The sequence below is a fragment of the Macaca fascicularis genome, chromosome 8 (genome assembly GCF_037993035.2).
Source record: "Macaca fascicularis isolate 582-1 chromosome 8, T2T-MFA8v1.1".
Taxonomy (NCBI): domain Eukaryota; kingdom Metazoa; phylum Chordata; class Mammalia; order Primates; family Cercopithecidae; genus Macaca; species Macaca fascicularis.
In genome coordinates this window covers 79377635-79397550 of record NC_088382.1, presented here as the reverse complement: position 1 = coordinate 79397550, position 19916 = coordinate 79377635, and positions in this window count along the sequence as shown.

Sequence of the window (19916 nt, the reverse complement as noted above, 5' to 3'; positions counted from 1 at the left end):
TGGGCCTGGTTCTGACCTACATATTGTTTGAAGTGCTTTTTAACACAGACACTTTATTCTATTATTACATTGTAGATCTTTTCATTAAAACTCAGTCACTGCTTCTCTTTTATTGATAACTTCAGCTATTTACAGGATTTAATACTTGCTTTAAAATAAAAAATACAAGGATGCAATAGATGTGGCTGTTTGCTGTGATCTTAACACTTGCTTCTGCAGTAGCTGGAAATGCTACCTTTGGAAAGTATTGTAAGAGTGAGCCCGCAGAGACACATTTTTCCTTGTTGTTCTGAAATGCTTTTGTTAGGGAAAATCAACTCAAACAAAAACCTGAAGCTGGTGCTGCAGGATAAGGTCCCAGCTCCCCTTCTCTCTGTAGCCTGCTTTAGTGCTCAGTGGAGTGTCAGTTTAGAAGTTAAGAATTTTCCATTACCTCCCTTCCTTTCTCCTTGCCATCTGCAAACAGTTTACTTTTTAAGAAAAAAAAAAAAAAAGTGAAATTGATTCTGTCTTGAAAGATCTAAACCTAAAATACAGCACATTCTAAAAGATGAGATGCCGGATTTTCAAGTACATTGAGCAGCGTGAGGTTGTGCACAGAGTGAAGCGCTTCTCCGTAAGAATTAAGTAAGGACACTCCTAAAATGAAAGATTAATTGTAGGTAACGGTGATATTGAAAAATAGCCCCTCCTATTCTGTTCCCACAGTTAAAATGTCCCTTTACTTATTAGCTCCAATTAGTTTCCATGGTAACCGACCAGCCCTTGTAAACCCCGCACTCTGAGCTTCACTCATCTTTGTCTAGACTGAACTCACCAGCCTTCTTCCTCCACAGATGGTAGTTTAGCTGAGTCTATATCTATATCCATATCTTTTGCACACACATAACTGGCACATAAGTGCCCACATTCACTTTATTACTTGCACAATGGTGGCCAAGGGAGAATGGAAGTGGCATTTAATCCCCCAGCTACAACGCGTGCATCTGCTGCCACACTAATTTTTTCCCCCTCTTGGTTATTGTTTCTTCCAGTCTTGTTCTATTATCAGCTGTTTGCTGCTCGTAATTTCTTTTCAGGGAAGCCAATACAGTATAATAAAAACCTCATTAAACAGAAACACCTATCAGCCTCGGAGAAAGCCCTAAACTACCCCTTTTTGTTTAAAGAATCATTAAAGTGAAAAAGAAAAACCACTTGTTTGTCATGCTTGAAAAAAAGAGAACAAAGCCAACATAAAGGTTTACCAAGCCAGGGGGCTAATATGAAGATTTAATGCACTTAAGACACGGTGGTTCTTTCCCCCTTGAGCTGCCTGTTGGCCAAGAATCCCAACTTGAGCACAGTAAACAAATGATCAGGGAGGCGGAGAGAGCTGGCCCCTCCACAGACTTGCTGGGGAGGGAGGCGACAGGGACTCCCAGCATCTTAGTGGTTGCAGGCTGCTCTGTGCCACCGTGCCAATGGGGGCCGGCGATGCTGCTGGATTCCCCCAGAAGTCAGCTAGTGTGAGTACGGAAGAAGTGAGTGGCGAAGGCCTCAGGCAAATGCTTGAAATTGTGAGAACTCAGTAAGCCATGGGCCTTTATAATTTGTGCTGACTTTAGCTCTTTGGACACAACTCACTTTTAATTCAGTGTTACTTTGAGGTAAACCATCCTTACTTATAAGAACTGGGAAGATGCCCACAGTTTAGGAAGTTGTGATGGCCATGTTTAATCTTGGTAAAAGTAAGTCAAAATGGTAGCATTAGATTTCTCCTTTTTGTATCACCTCTGCTACCACAATTTTTTCCAACATGCAAATAATGATTGCAAATAAGATTCCTTCAATTGCAATGATGGAATGTTTTATTCTTAAAATAGTTTCTGAGGTTGGCTTCTGAGCTCATCTGTAATCTAAATATTAGAAATAGAAAAGAAAAAGTTCTGATCACCATTATTATATCTGATAGGATATAGGAACCTGTGATACTCCTTATACTGACACATTCTTTTTTTTTTTTTTTTTGGATGATTCCTAAACCTAACCTGACTTCCTTAGGTTTTGTCCTTTAAATAAATGACAAATGACATCTAGAGTTCCATGACACCAGAAGCATGTATAACTATTAGCTCATTGCCATTTGTATCATAAAGTGTCTGTAGATACACAATAAATCTTGTAACTTGGAACATCCTGCATATCTAAATTACTCCAGGCTACACAACTTCTGATATTCTCTTATTCTCTTCCAACTAAACTTTATGGCCTTTATTTACATGGAACCAAGTCATTATCAGAAAGAAAAGGGAAATTATTGCTTGTTAAATGAATTCACATGCGATGCAGCAAGCTTTAGGCTTACTCATGTTTGCAGTGACTGCATAGCTACATGGGAGGTGGCACTGGAGCTAGTGGTAGTGTTCATAGCAGATGAATAGTTTTGTCCCTGAAGTGAAGTTCCCTCCAGGAAGTACAAGCCTAGAGCATGCTGAAAAGGGTTGTGTAGCTGCATTGTAAATAATTGTAGGAGGGCAAGGTTGGGTAGTAAATCACTTAGGACAAAACAGTGACCCACACACAGAATAATTTAATGAAAGATAATAGATTCAATAGAATTGTGAGAAATAGGATAGTAAAATTTTTAGAAACCTATTCTGAATCCGTATTTGCAGAAATTAGTGTTTGGGGCATTGGGCTTCAGGCTTCATTTTACCAGATAATTAAAATTTATGAGACATAATAGAACATACAGATACCAAGTAAGAGGAAATTGTGAATTTCAGCAGTAGGAACTCAAGGTTTTGTTTGATATACCTGGAGGTAAGGTTGAGGGTATTTGACATGTATATACCCTAAACCTAATGAGTCAAATAATTACCTTTCATTTGTAATAAATACATTCCCTGGTTAAGGTGAGTAGTATGAATGAAAGTGGAAAACTGAATGCAGCCATGAGTATCATGCATGTCTCAGAAACGCAGTAGAATTTTGCATTTGGAAGGAATAATAGACAAAATCAAATTTCTTTATTTTAGAGAGGAGCAAAGTGAGGCCCAGGAAGGCATAAGGGCAACATCCGAGTCATTGGTGGAATTGGGAATACACCCCAAGATTTAATCCATTAGCTCCTATAGCCTCTCAATAATAACATGTACTTTCATTAGAAACAATATTCAGAATGACAAAGACTCTCTTAAACTGGAGTAGTTATGTTTTCTTGGCGCTACATAATTTGAGAAGTCAGTGTGAATTTAGATGCACAAAATACCTTTAGATATGCAGTATTTCTTCTTTTTTATGTCTTTAGGTAGTATTTCTTCTTTTAAGCCATCAGAGTGCTTAAAAGGCATGAGAATTGTTAGGCAGACATAATAATAAACACAACAGAACTTTACTTGATAATTATTAGATAATGTGATTTTTTTTTTCTTATAGCCGTGTTTTATTGTAAAAAGTAGAGTAGATCCCAGGGGGATACATCACTTCCCTTTCTTACTTTCATGTATTTTTTTCAATATTTCAGATTTGAGATTTTGGGGTATCTCAATGAGATTAATGCTATATAGATTTTGGAAGAGACAAACATCTCATCCTGAACTGAGAATTTCTCTTACTAACAATTAGAATATAGGGCAGGAACATGACCTACTTATTTACCTAATGTTTGGGAAATTAACAATGGCATATTGCTCCTCAACCAGGATTGAGTTTTAAAAAGTAACACTACTTTTCTGACATTTATTTGAAATTTTTTAATGTAAAGCTAAGTCTCAGATGAGTTGAAGAAATAAAAACTTTAGCAGCAAAATCATTATCATTGAACCAACACAGCAGAAGATAATAGAAAGATGGATACAAAGGGCAAAGGAAATGCTCTTAAAAAACATAAACAAAAAACTGTTAGTGAAAGAAAAAGAGGAGAGGGAAAAGTTTCTTTCTTTTAGACCTCAAGGCCAATTTATTTTAAAACCTTAAAACTTTTTGGGAGCAGAAACTGTGTCTTATTATCTTTGCATCCTTTCTCTCTAGAATTTAGCACGATGCATTTACATGATAGATCTTCTACAAAAGTTTCCAATGTTAGTGGGTTGCTTGTCTTGGGAGAATTTACATGTGCTGCCTCTGGAATGACATGTTCAGCTTGTCTAAAAAGATTAAGTAACTTTTGAAATCAGCTTGCTGTAGGCTCTTACTTCTGAGTAAACTACTTGCTAAGTACATAGCTCTTCAGAAGCAGAATACAGTCCCTTGACACACGTTCCTTTCTCTTTTTAAGGAAGGTAATACAGGTCTAGTACTCACTCAACACTACCGGGAAGTAAGTACTTGTGTAAAAATTTCTGAGTAACAGATGGAAAACAGCTGCCCACTCAAACTTACTACTATTACTGTCTTTACCAAGAAACCAGGGCTTACAGACGTTTAAAAAATGTTCATTTCCATGGATAGAAGATGTTCTTTAAGTCAGCCACAATGTTTGGTTACTTACTCAGTAGGCTGATATATTTCTGCAACCTAAATGAAAGCTTGGATTTTGTCAGATTCTTTTAGGGAGATATCCTACATATTGACATTATTAACCTATCTGTATGGTAGTCAGTCATCGCACACTAGGATATGCCAAAAAAACAACTTTATAGAAAACTGATATTTTTCTCTTGATAGTTATAAAACGTAGTTTGCTTATTATTTTGACAATCATGATATTTTCAGACTGTCAAAAGGGCAGTGACAATATTTTTGCAGTTGCTTTTACAGACAGATTTGTCAAGTATTTTCCAACAAACTTAAAAAACAGGGCACCCCTAAGCGAGTGTTAATTCTTTCTTATGTTAAATAGCTCTCTCTAGTTTAACTTAACAAAAGCTTTGATTTCAAGTGTAAATATGTCAGAAGCTAAAGTTGAAGTAGTTTATTTCCCCTCTGCTTTGAATCAATGCAGATTTTTAATTCATGGTTTAATTAGCCTTTAATGTCATCAGTTACAATATTAAAGCCAGAAACTCTAAGATAATACACCTTTGAGGTTCATTACCATGGTTCTTACTTATTTTGAAAACAAAAGAATTAATCTAAAATATCTATTCTCTAAAAGAACTTTTTGGATTTTACTTTTTAAGTGTATTAATTTTCTGTTGCTGAAGGAAACCTTGCAAACATTGGCATAGCTTTTAATGGATTATAAAGATACTGTTTGTTGTTCTTGACGAACTTATTCCCCGGCATATCCCCCCAAAATAACTGTTTCTTCTTCCAAATTTTTACCATAATAAAAATAATAATAGCTAAGAATTTTGGAACTCTCACTGTGAATGAGATTTTTTAAATGTATTTACCCAAGTTAATTTCATTAACTGTCACAATACTCCAATAAGGAAGGTCTTAATATGATCTGTATTTTATAGACAAGAGAACGGAGGCTTAGAAATATAAAGTGCTTTACTTAAGGTCAAACATCTGGCAAGAAGCCGAGCCTGAAATTGAGCTCCTACTTTCAGAGTTTATATCACTAATGAATGTGTCCTTTCTTAAACTTTCTAATTCCTGTTTATAAAAATTTTAAGGTGGTAAAGTCATCATCAAAAGTCTCTATTACTTTACTACAGCCTAACTGGCCTCATGTTACTTGCATGATTATAAAGTAAAAGGGAGAGATTTCTGCAAATTGCAGAAATAACTCCCCATTTTTGCTCTGAAATGAGAGACCCAAGTGAATGCTAAAGAAGAATTTTCCTATAACTATCTGTGTCTTGCATTCAATGGGACAGGTCTCTTTTCTGCACCACACCAGCCCAGTGAAAATGGAATGCTTGGACCCAGCAGGTGCTTAGGTGATATTACATAGCATTGAGAAAGGAAAGCCTATCTATTTACCCTTGAGATCCCTACATTGGGGTCTTGGTTGCCTTTCATTTCTCCAAACCTCTACATCTTTTGCAGGGCCTATTAGCTACCTGTATTTGATTTTTAAAAATAAGGCAAATATCCCCGTGGCACTCTTACTCATTTCTAACTCCTTTAATTAATCACAAGGGAATTTAAGTTGACCTCCGTTACTTTCTCAGGACAATACCATGAGTTCTAATACCTAAAATATGTTTGATATCTGTTTAAACCACTGTGAACTCAACTATGGGATTAGAAATTAGATTTAAAAGTAGCCAAAAGGGGCAGGGCGCGGTGGCTTACGCCTGTAATCCCAGCACTTTGGGAGGCCCAGGTGGGTGGATCACGAGGTTAGGAGATTGAGACCATCCTCGCCAACACGGTGAAACCCCTCTCTACTAAAAATACAAAAAATTAGCCGGGTATGGTGGTAGGCATCTGTTTTCCCAGCTACTCGGGAAGCTGAGGCGGGAGAATGGCATGAACCTGGGAGGCTTTGGGCAAAAGAGCAAGACTCCATCTCAAAAGACAAAACAAAACAAAACAAAACAAAACAGTAGCCAAAGGGTAAATATAAAGGGTTACAGCATTTTTTAGGAACAGTGTCTACAGCTTTAATTTTTTTCTCAGAAATATTTTTTAAATGATTTGTTGCTGGGTCCAGTGGCTCATACCTGTAATCCCAGCACTTAGGGAGGCTTAGGTGGGTGGATCACAAGGTCAGAAGATGGGGACCACCCTAGCCAACACGGTGAAACCCCATCTCTACCAAAAATATAAAAAAAATTTAGCCGGGCGTGGTGGTGCGCCTGTAATCCCAGCTGTCGGGAGGCTGAGGCAGAAGAATCACTTGAACCTGGGAGGTGATCGTTGCAAGTTCACCGAGATGGCGCCACTGCACTCCAGCCTGGGCAACAGAGGAGACTCCTTCAGTCAATGATTTGTGGAAATAAGTTAAAAATTTTTGATATGGTACTCTACCTACCACTTTTATTACTCTGCCAATATCACCTAGGATATGAATTCAAGTTGCTTATTTTCCTAAGGAAAATACTTCATTTTTCATAGTCTCCTTTATTGACCAAATTTTTAAAAAATTGCTTTCCCAAAAGAAAATATACCTGAGACGCAATTTTTAAAGTATCTTGATGGACTTAGTAAGGCATACTTTAGCATTTGAGCATGAAGTCAATCATAATTTTTTTCTTTTTGTTTTGAGACAGAGTTGCTCTGTCGCCCAGGCTGGAGTGCCGTGGTGCTATGGGCTTACTGCAACCGCTGCCTCCAGGGTTCAAGCGATTCTCCTGCCTCAGCCTCCCAAGTAGCTAGGACTACAGGCATGCGCCATCACGCCAGGCTAATTTTTGTATTTGTAGTAGAGAAGGGGTTTTGCCATGTTGGCCAGGCTAACTTCTGACCTCAAGTGGTCCGCCCGCCTCAGCCTCCCAAAGTGCTAGGATTGCAGATGTGAGCCACTGTGCCAGCTGGATGAAATATTTTCTAGAAAGAGTCATGTGAATAAATGGAGGGTATTTTTTTTTTTTTTTGGAGGTGGTAAATTAAAATAAAATAAATTAGTAGACTTGAATTCAAGAGACATTTATTTTTAGAGAAAAGCCCTCTCAGGGCATCTGCTGGCATAAAGTTCCAAATGTCCCACACACGGAGAGCTCACAAAGGAAGAAGCTTCCAAATCCGTATTTTCTGATCTTTTACAACAAAAACATCAATCAAGTATTTGTATTTTGTAAACTTGGAAAGCAAAATCTTTAAAAGGACAACTTAGTATATTTTATTATTGGCTTAAATGCTACTGTTAGCTACTCTTTAGTGTATTACGTAACCATGATTATCAGACATTAAGCTCAAAGAGTCAGAGTCCCTTTGTCATAGATAGCCATGGCTGCATGGCAGGAAATCAATCAGGAGATAAATATAGAATTAAATAGACAAACACACTAGGCTCTATATTAATGAGGGCTGTTTGAACCTCATTAAAATGAATTCAATATAATATCAAACTCAAAATAGAAGCCCAACCTTCTAGGGGAGAGAGAAAAAGACTGCTTAGTCTTTAACGAAGGGACATTTGGTGTTTGAAATTTACCAGTTCTTCTTCTCATCCACACTCGAAGTCTCTGAATTTGAAGCCCTGAGAATCGCTGTGAAAACCTTGGAATTCTGGCTGGGTATGATGGCTCATGTCTATAATCCCAGCACTTTGGGAGGCCGAGGTGGGTGGATCACTTGAGGTCAGGAGTTCAAGACCTGCCTGGCCAACATAGTGAAACCCCATCTCAACTGAAAATACAAAATTAGCCAAGCATGGTGATGCATGCCTGTAATCCCAGCTACTTGGGAGGCTGAGGCATGAGAATTGCTTGAACCCGGGAGGCAGAGGTTGCAGTGAGCTGACATCGCACCGCTGCACTCCATCCTGGGCGGCAGAGTGAGACTCCATCTCAAAACAAAAATAGAAAAACAACTTTGGAATTCTATATGATTTGAGAGTTATAAAGTGGAAATTAGGAGGACTGATCTTAACAGAAAGCTGATCTTAACAGCAAACTCTTAGCATGGTTGACTTCTCTCTATTATCTGAGATTCTTCTGCTGAAGATTTAGCTGGTTTAATAGGTGTAGTTTTAAAAATGAAAAATACTTGCCCGTTATTCCTCAGAGAAGAAATTCCTAACTCATGATGAGGGTATTGGAGCTAGCATGGAAGAGGCACTGCAAGGAGGGTAGAGGGTAGGGATGGTGGGTGAGGCAGGAAGGCGAGTGGAAAGACTGAAGAGAAAATCTTTAGCTATCCCCAATTAGAATCGACCTTATCACTAAGCAAGGGAACAAACTCTGAGACTTCTTGTGACATATTTAGTACTGCATAATTTAGTTAGAGTACACATCAATCAGGCTTCTGACACTCGTCTCAAAGATAACCACATATATGACATCCTGCTCCCCAGTTAGGCTGATTCCAGGAGTTGGGAGTTTTCATAGTTTCCAGACACCAGGAATCCAAAGTGACTAGGACACTCTGTGTTTCCTATGTTATTCATGCAAGATTTAAAAATATAAATTAGCTTAAAGTTCATGTTAGCAATATACAAATATTCAGTCAGTTCCCAAAGTCTTGCTATATACCCTTGAAAATTAATGCACTTTCAATTTATAAATATTCAGGCGGTTCCCAAACTCTTCCTATATGCCCTGAAAATTAAAGTGCTTTCTCATCTCTCTTAGCTTTCTTCTTTAATTCTCACCTCTGCGGTAGTATCTGGGGACCAGATTTTGCAGAGCCCTGCTGGTGATGAGGGAGGAAGATAGGTTGGGGAAAAGTTTCTGGCACGTAAAAAAAAAAAAAAAAAAAAAAAAAAGAATGAGGCCAGGTACCATGGCTGTAATCCTAGAGCTTTGGGAAACTGAGACAGGAGGATTGCTTGAGGCCAGGGTTTCGAGACCAGCCTAGGCAACATAGGGAGACCTAGTCTTTGCAAAACATTTAAAAAGTTAGCAGGTCACGCTGGCTTGCTCTTGTAATCACAATGGTTTTCTGTTCTCCTGGCATGAAATTATTTTTTCTCTCCAATCATCATGAACTGCCAAGTCCAAATCGAGCCTGTAACTAAGACACCATCTCCTCTCCTCTAGCTGAGCCCTGTGAGTCATGACGACGCTGGTTACTCAGGAGGCTGAGGTGAGAGGATCGCTTGAGTCCACGAGTTCGAGGCTGCAATGAGCTATAATTGTACCACTGTAATCCAATCTGGGCAACAGAGCGAGACTCTGTCTCAAAACTCAAAAAAAAAGGAACTGCCATAACCTAATACATCCTTGTGGAATATATTATGTATTTGCATTTGAAAATTCATGCTTGTAACCAGCAAATATGTAATGCAATATAATTGTACCACTCACACTGTGATTATAAGATTTATTAGAAATAATAATTTCTAGTGCACAACGGGGAGCATGGGCTACAGATAGTACACATGTTTAAGTTCAGTAACAAATATCTTTTTCTGAATCTTTCAGAGTACCTCCGGGTCAGCGAATGTAATCGAATTGTAGATACTACAAATGGCTGAATTTGGGTCTCTTTGTGATTGTAAAGCTTGGGCCTGTTGCAGAACAAGGCCATGTGCAGTTAAGGAAAAGGACATATGCAAAGTGTCAAGATGGGGAGGTAAGCAGGGAAAGAGGAGACAGAGAGACGAGGGGAGAGAGAGGGAGAGAAAGATTAGAATTTGAGGTCCACTAATTAGATAAAGTTCAGAATTCATGTGGATCGGCGAGAGGCCAGGAGTCATGATGCTCTAGAGAGCTCAACTAGGTGGGAGGAAATGGAGCCTTGGTAACAAGCTTGGATTGGACTTAGGGGTTCATGATGACTAGAGAGAAAAAATAACTTCGTGCCAAGAGAACAGAAAACCACTGCAGAATCTGGAAGAGGTGTGTGCATTTACTTAATTAGTATATGATGGCTGTCAAGCCAGCGGCTTTCTTCTCTCTGCCTTCATTTTAAGCACTTTCCTGGAAATGGTGGGTAAAGACTAAGAGGACCAGAATTTTAGTACAGACTGAATGAAGTGGTATTCCTGGGCAGGAGCTCAGGATGAGAGCAGCAAGCGCTGTTCCCCGGTTACGCTGGGAGTGAGGGCCAGTGTTTAAAATGCTGGTGTGTTTCCAGAACATACACACTTTCCTGTTGCCTATCTGTAGAACTCCTATTTGTCCCGGAAAATCCTGCTCAGATACCACTTCTGAGAATATTCTCCACCCTCATAGACAGAAACAAGTGTGCCTTTCTTTTTTCTGCTTATTTTATTCATACCCTCATTATTGTATTTAATGAGGCAGAATCTGTGCACACCGTTGTCTCCTCAAGACAATGAACTCTTCGAGGGCCAGAGCAGTTGTTACACTTTTGGGCTCCTCAGTGTATGACAATGAATACCTACCTGCAAAGGGGCCTTCTGAGGGTCATAAAATCAAAAAGGTGGCAGCGCATGACAGTTATCTCACCCCTGGGGTTGGTAGGAGTGGAGTTTGTGGAAGACAGAACGTTGTGGATAATAGAGCTGCTTTGATATTTTTCAATTGTTACTCTATTGGGACTACTGCCCTAATTATGAGAGACTGATGTAGAGCATAGTAGAAAGGTAAACGTGCACTAATTTGGGAAGCAGGTAATCTTAGTTCTATTTCAGCCCTGCTACCAGTTGTTTGAGTGAGCCTGGGTGAGTTACTTCATGTATCTGGGTCTTGGTTTTCCCATCTGTAAAATGAAGATGTTAGAACACTTCGAGGTCCAGTTTAACGTCTTCTGCTATACTTAAGGACCCTCCACTAGGCAGCCACATACTATTGAAGCGTGGCTTCCAGATTCCCCAGAAGTAATCCTGGGAGCCTTCACTTTCAGGCAGTTCCTATATTTAATTCATTCTGATGTTGCAGACCCAGTGTGATGGCAGAAGTGCAGATGGCACCCAGATTGCAGAGCTCTTTTTCTTTTTTTTCTTTTGAGACAGGGTCTTGCTCTGTCACCCAAGCTGGAGTACAGTGGCACGATCTTAGCTCACTGCAAACTTCACCTTCCAGGCTCAAGCAGTCCTCCCACCTCAGGCTCCCAAGTAGCTGGGACTACAGGAATGCACCACCACACCTGCCATATATATATATATATATATATGTGTGTGTGTGTGTATATATATATATATATATATTTTTTTTTTTTTTGGATAGAGACAGGATTTCACCATGTTGCCCAGGCTGGTCTTGAACTCCTGGGCTCAGGTGATCCTCTCATCTCGGCCTCTAAAAATGTTGGGATTACAAGTGTGAGCCACTGCACTTGACCACTTGCAGAGCTCTTAAAACCACAACTCTTGAGTTATCTTCGGGCACCCTGTTGTGCGATTCTATACAACTGTACTCCTTGCTGGTCCTTAAAGCATGAGGCTGGCCCTGCTGACAGTCTGTGAGGGGTCATGACTATCTTGAAATGTATCCTTAATTGATTCTTTTCCCCTGTCTTAGTAGTTGGGGAATGAGCATGGACCCAGGCAGCATGCAGAGGTTTGTGTTGGCTCTGGCATTTTCTCTGTTTAGTGCAACAGATTTGATGATCTCCCAAATCCTTTCTGTGCAAACATGCTGTGGTTTCAGGCAAGCTACTGAGGCCTGTGTGCAGGATGGATTTAGAGGCCTGCCAGGAGGCTGCCACAGGCACTGAGGCGCGAGGTGTTGAAAACCTGAATTGGGGGGTTGGCAGAGGGGATGGAAGGGTGCAGATGGATACAAAGACCATTTGAAGGAAAAATCAACACAATTTAGTGACTAACGGGAGATCCTGGATGAAGGAAGTGAACGAAAAATGACTACAACCTTTCAGAGTTGGGACTGCACTAAGCTGGCTATGTGACTTTAAAAACTCATTCACACTTCTTGGGTTTCAGATTCTGTAAATTAAGATAACTGGTGAAACGGGTACAATAGTAAAGCAGTAGATAGGGATTATTTTCGGGGAGGAATTGTGAATATGTTAGGTAAGAAAATGATGGTGAGGTATTCCAGTAGAATTATCCAAGAAGAATTAGAATTCCCATCTCCAAGCTCAGCAGCGAAGCGTGGACTAAAAATACAAATTGAGTGATGGCGTGTGGAAAGTGGAAGCTTCTTGGGGAGGAAGAATATAAACAGTAGGTCCGTGCCCAGGGACTAGTTTGGAAGAAGCACTTCTTTTTGGCACGGACGAGTCCGGGAAAGTTTTAGAAGATCTGATTGCCTCTATAATCAAGTATTAAGGGTTGTCCAAAAACAAACAAACAAACAAACAAACAAACAAACAAACAAACAAAAAACTGGGTAGTTTGTTCTCACAATAAATAAGTTTCCCTTCCCTTCCCTTTCTCCCTTCCCTTCCTTTCCCTTCCCTTTCTCCCTTCCCTTCCCTTCCCTTCCCTTTCTCCCTTCCCTTCCCTTTCTCCCTCCCCTCCCCTCCGCTCCCCTCCCCTCCCCTCCCCTCCCCTCCCCTCCCCTTCCCTCCCCTCCCCTTCCCTTCCCTTCCCTTCCCTTTTTTTTCCTGGGTGAAGTTTTGCTCTTGTTGCCCAGGCTGGAGTGCAGTGGCACAATCTTGGCTCACTGCAACCTCTGCCTGCCAGGTTCAAGTGATTCTCCTGCCTCGGCCTCCCAAGTAGCTGGGATTACAGGCATCCGCCACCATGTCTAGCTAATTTTTTGTATTTTTAGTAAAGACAGGGTTTCATCATATTGGTCAGGCTGGTCTCAAACTCCTGACCTCAAGTGATCCACCTTCCTCGGCTTCCCAAAGTGCTGGGATTATAGGCTTGAGCCACTGTGCCCGCCCAGGCATCTTTCTTAGATTCCCCTTTTATTTTGGTTTCTTTGTCTTTATCTCTTTGTTTCTGTGTATTTCTCTTTCCTTTTACTTCTGCTTCTCCTCCTCTTCTTTTTTTAATTGTAGAATACACATATGCATAACAAAATTTACCATTTCAGCCATTTAAAATTGTATAATTCATTTACATTTAGTACATTCATTATGTTGTATAACCGTCTTCACTGTCTAGTTCCAGAACAGTTTTATCACCCCAAAAGGTAACCCCAAACCTATAAAGCTATTTTACTTCCCATTCTCCCCTCCCCACAGCCCCTGGCAAGGACTAATCTGCTTTCTGTCTCTATGAATTTACCTATTCTGGACATTTCATATAAATGGAATGGAATATGTGGCCATTTGTGTCTGGCTTCCTTCACTTAGGATAATGTTTCCAGGTTCATCCATGCTGTAGCATGTATTAGTTTTTCATTTCTGCTTGTGACTGAATAATATTCCATCCTATGGATATGCCACAGTTTGTTTATCCATCTGTCTGTTGATGGACATTGGATTTTTTTCCACCTTCTGACTATAATAAATAATATTATTCTACATACTTGTGTACAGGTTTTGTGGGGGCATATATTACCCTTGGGCACTTACCCAGGAGAGGAATTGTTGGGTCATATAATAGTTTTATCTTTAACTTGTTGAAGAACCATCAGACTGTTTTCCACCATGGCTGTATCATTTTACATTCCCACCAACTATGTATCAGGGTTCCAGTTTCTCCATATCCTTATGAATGCTTACTATTATTTTTAAATTGTAGGCATCTGGCGGGGTCCAGAGGGGTATGTCATTGTGGCTTTGATTTGCATTTCCTTGATAGCTCATGGCACTGAGCATCTTTTCATGTGCTTTACTATCTAGTTCCAGAACATTTATTTATCTTTGGGGACGTGTCTATTCATGTCCTTGCCCATTTTTAAATTGAGTTGCTTACTGAATTGTAAAAGTTCTTATATATTCTGGATAGTCCCACTGGGCTTATCCTTCAGATCCCAGCTCAAAAAGGGAAGTGGGAGACATCCCACTATACACTTTTGCGTACAAGGTTTTGTGTGAACATGTATTTATCAAAGACCTGAAGTGGGAGAAGTCTCGCTTCCCTTTTTGAACTGGACTCTGAAGGATTATTGGAAGTTAACTTGGTGACTAGTCTTGAGAAGACCTTTCCAGGCAGAGAGCATAGTACGTACCTGCTGTATATGTCATCTTGGGCTGCCATAACAAAATCTGGTAGTGTGGGTGGCTTACACAACTGAGATTTATTTTCTAACAGTTCTAGAGGCTGGAAGATCAGGGGACCAGCATAATCTGGTTCTGGTGAGAGTACTCTCTTCCTGGCTTGTAGACAGCCACCTTATCACTATGTCCTCACATGGAAGGGAAAGAGAGAGAGAGAACCCTTTGGTGTCTCTTCTCCCAGGGCACTAATTCCATCATGAGGACCCTGGCCTCTTGACCTAATCTAAGCCTAATTAGCTCCCAAATGCCCCATTTCCAAATACCATTCCATTGAGGGATAGGGTTTCAACATGTCAATTTGGAGGAACAGACACATTTAGTCCAAACACTTGGCAAGGCTTTGTGGGCGAAAGGGGCGTGGTGAATGAGGCACTGAAGCTAGGTGTCTCCTGGATCCTAAAAAGTATTGAGGAGGCTGGTGAGGTTGGTGGGGGCCACACAAGAGCCAGAGCATGAAGAGCAGACCTTCTCAGTCCTTATCTTGGGTAGAAACCACCCGTGATGTTGTAAGAATGAAGACTCGAATTCAGTAGGTCAGGGAACGAGTGAAGATTCTATATTTCTAAATTCCCAGGTGATACCAAGGACATAACATAAATTCTAAGATTCTAAATTCCCAGGTGATACCAAGGACATAACCACATCGAAGTAGCAAGGACATAAAGCTCCAAAGAGCCTGCTAAGGACAATAATATTTTCTAAGAGAAAGAAAAGTTATTGAATGGTTTTATAAAGGAGAGTGACAAGATCAAGTTTTTGAAAGATCACTCTAGTTGCTCAGTGGGAAAAATACTGGAATAGGACAAACAATTGGGGGAAAGAGTTAGTAGTTGAATTGATTATGGTTAAGTAAATTAAAGTCTGTATATTCATGTGACAGAATGCTCTATAAACACAATGGTTATGAAAACATTTTCATGACATGGAAAAATATTTGTGACATAATACTAAATAAACAGAAATCAAAGTTATGTATACAAATTGGTTTCAGTGTTGTAGAACAATGTGTGTATGAAGAAGCAAATGCAACAGTTTGTTAACAGAGACTCTCGGGAGGCTGGATCATGAGTGATTTTTTTTCCTTTATTTATGTTTTTTCCTGTATCATTTCTACCATTCTCACTCTGATATTTTATTTGTTTAGATTGTTTTCCAAATAGCCACTGAATATTACTAAAGTTGTCAAAAACCTGAAGATTTGTATCTGTGAATCTCAAATAAAACTCTACAAAACTGCAGCTCTAATACAGTAAATAGAAATCCCAGTTGAGCTCATTTCCTGGCCCCTCTTAGGGTGCCATGCTGTTGCTGGTTGTCAATTTCACACATGCAATTTCTATCCATTCAGAGCTGACAGCTTGGATTTCCCTCTCCATTGTAATAGCTGTTCTCTCTCCTGGCTTCCCCAGGCTTGCATTTGGTAACCTTTGCCCTTTTATTTGGTACAAGCCAAAATGGCATCTTTGGAAAACTAATGTTCCAGAGAAAATGGTAGCACGAAGCCATATAACCTACTGTTCTTTTTCTTTCTGTTTGTGAAGGTTATTATTAAAGCTCATTTTAGAGAATTTCAAATCCATTCAAAGTATCATGGGTTTAAATTTTTCTAATGGAAGCAAAGCTTTTGATGTTTGGGTTTAGAAAGCTGCCTGGTCTCTTTAGAGTTCAAATTTTCATACATTGGAACAATTGATCAAAGACTTTATTTTAGGACAGAGAGAAAAGGCAATTTACTTTACCTATAGTTGTTTTGTGTTCTCAACATTATTATTATACATTTTTTTTTTCTGAACCATCTCCCTGTTTGAAGATCTGCTTTTTAACTAACATATATTGGCTTCATCTTCTTTTTGATCAGTCTGATAAACCATCTGGAAACAATTGAGAGTGACGTCACAAAGCCAGCATTATGATTTCAATGTAGGATCAAAGAATAGAAGGGGAAAAAGTGAGGAGTGGAGAAGCTCGATTTAACCTTTAAGTACAAATAACTAACAGGGTACAAAAAGGCAAGAAAACATGACAAAATGAAAGGATTATTGATGGGCAATAAAGGAAGCGTAGTAGGTTTACCTTGAGAATTCACTGAGCTAATATACTGGCTCCCATTTCTATGTTTATTGTAGGAAAAAGAGAAAAACACTAACCCAGGGATAGTGCTGACTAGGGATGCCCAAGTCAAAAAGACATTGTAGCACTGGGCTTGGCAGAGTGTCCTGAAGCTAAATGCAGAAGACTGCGGGAAACGTCTTCAACTGGGGCTAAAGGTCATAAGCAAGGACAATGAACCTGGAATTTAGAGGAATTCATACTCCAGTGAAGAATTTCCAGACCACTCATGAAAACAGCAGATTGCCAACTCACCAGATAATACTCAAGCTGAAACTAAGCCGCCCCTGGAAAGTAAGCAAATGATTAGAAGGGTGGATTTCAGGCAAGCAAAAGGTGAGAGCCCAGAATCTCCATGTGAATGATCCTAAAATTACAGCTAATATAGAAAGTGGCTTCCTTGTACCTTTAGAAATTGAACTCTCAGAACCTGACTGACAGTCTGCTCTTAAGAACATTAGCTCAATCTGGAGAGAAATGTATGTTTCCAGCTGGCTCGAAAAGTTCTTCTCCTATATGGATTTTAGGTAGAAGCAGAAGGAGGTGAGTGAATTTCAGGGAGGGCGCTGGGTCTGGCAAGCTATAAAAACTTTTCTTTGGAGAAATCGGAGAGCAGCAACTCCAGATTCTTTTTTTGTTGTTGTTGTTATTTAAATCAACAACACTGTATTTTCCAGAATTATCAGCAAATATACTGTAGTTCTATATTTTATCTATGAACGTGATTTATTTAAAACATCCTCGAATGCTACTTAACTTTAATATCTTTTAAAAATACCTTTCTACTAATCAATTTAGTTATACATTTTAAAAATTATTATGAGGTCGTATGTTCCAATTTGAGTTTGGAAAATATGATTACTGTACTAGCTCATGAATCCCTTTGGTTACCAAGCTATGCCCCCAAAATTTTCCTCTACATTAGTTACTCTTATCAAGATTGAAGTTACTCAACTATTTAAGTAGTTCTTATCTAATATAACAATTCTCACATTAAAGTGAGGACATTTCCAACCCTTGAGTTTCTGTTGCCTCTCTTCATTTAACTATAATATGCCCCAAATGAGGCATCAATAAAATCTTATTGTTATTTGTTTTTTTTAGAGATGCTGTCTCACTATGTTGCCCAGGCTGGGCTCAAGCAATCTCCCAGCCTCAGCCTCCAGAGTGGCTGGTATTCCAGGTGTTACAGGTCACTATGCCCAGCCCAGGATCTTACATTTTAATATTATTGTGCAGTGGCACGATCATAGCTCATTGCAGCCCCAATCTCTCAGGCTCAAGGGATTCTCCTGTCTTCGTCTCCCAAGTAGCCAGGACTACAGGGACTACAGGCATGCACTACCACACCCAACTTTCTAAACCATTTTTTTAATTTTTATTTGTTTTAGTGGAGATGGGGTTTTGCTATGTTGCCCAGGCTGGTCTCGAACTCCTGAGCTCAAGCGATCCCCCCCAACCTCGATCTCCCAAAATGCTGGGATTACAAGGGTGAGCTATACCATGCCCTGTCTCAGAATCCTATTTTTTAAAGTGAAAAAGCAAGTGGTCATATCTTTGAAAAAAAAATGACATTAAAAAGGAACATACGCATAACCAATATTGCTGCCCTCACTTTATTGTGAGAATTGTTTTTATACTATGTATTTGGTTGTATGCTGCTGCCAGTGTACATAAAACAATTACCCTTGTGAAACAGAAATTTATGAAAATTCGGAGAGGTAGATGTGAAGGACTGAAAAGGTAGAAGTTTGTATATTATGGCACATATGTTATAGGGATAAGTTTTTGTACGGGCTTCAGATTTCTAGCTCTCTTTTGAATATTCACTGGTTCATGAGAAGTGGTTTGGGAAACCTTTGAAAGGTCCGTTTGACCACAAAAAGGAACAGACGTTCTGGAGTCTGGAGAGATTTGAACTCGAAGATACCCCAGTCAGCAGGAAGTCATGTGGAACATTCTGCACACAGAATTGTTTCAAGTTGGAAGATCCCTGGGATACTTTGATACAGTTGAGTCCAGCCTCCAGCCAGAGCTGCTGAAGCACTTTCTTTATAGCAGCAAGGCTGGGGGAACCAGACATGACACAGCCCAGAGCCGAGCCAATCTGTGGGTTGGTGGCTTGCGAGTCGGTGGGACCAGGCAGCGGGGCAGTGTGTGGCCTTGATGTGATAATTTTTAAAAACATTCAGTCTTTAGAATCATTTAGATCAAGGCTTTAGCATCATTTTCAACACAGTACTCTAGGAGCCACTAACAATTGCCTGGAGTTTGCATTTGAGTTCAAAAAGTATTTGTCATCTTGGCCTGAGATGAAGAACATATCACTTTTGTCGAAAATTTTGGAGGATATATGTGATTTTATTTAGACATGGAATGATTTCATATTTTTGCTTAGTACAATTACAAATTTATGAACATTCCCAGGTTACAAATGTCCAATTTGTATGTTGTTTAAAACTCATAACCTATAGGCCGGGTGTGGTGGCTCACGCCTGTAATTCTAGCACTTTGGGAGGCCAAGGTGGGCGAATCATGAGGTCAAGAGTTTGAGACCTGCCTGGCCAACATGGTGAAATCCTGTCTCTACTAAAAACACAAAAAATTAGCTGGGCATAGTGGCACTCACCTGTAATCCCAGCTACTCAGGAGGCCAAGGCAGGAGAATCGCTTGAACCCAGGAAGCGGAGGTTGCAGTGAGCCGAGATCGTGCCACTACACTCCAGTCCAGGTGACAGAGTGAGACTCTGTCTCAAGAAAAAAAAAAAGAAAAAACAGCCAAAAACCCCCTTATAACCTATGAAAACAACAGTGGGAGTGGGAGGACAAAGGAAGGAGACAGAGGACAGAGTATGTTTATCTTTATCTATCAGCACAACAAAATACTTCATAACCAAATCTCATAGAGTCTGATGCTTCTGGCTTCAACTTGTTTCTTCATCATGTATTAAAGCTGTGTGACTTTTTTTTTTAAAAAATCTGGTTCCTTCGTTTGTAAAATGGGGTTCTTTTCAAAATTAAATATGGTAGCTTAAGCAAAACACTGCTTAGTACATAGTGCATACTAAGACCTCCATAAGAGTTAGTGTTGATTAACAGAGCTATTTCTGTTCCTGGTGAAATGAAGGAAATCCTAGCCAATTCTCAACCTTTTTTTTTTTTTTTTTTTTAAATAGGATCCTTGGCAACTTAAATTTTTCTAATTAGACACCACCTGGATATCAGTGTGTACTAATGCAATGCAGGTGGTGCAAAAGGAAGTTTACTAAGAAACAGGAACC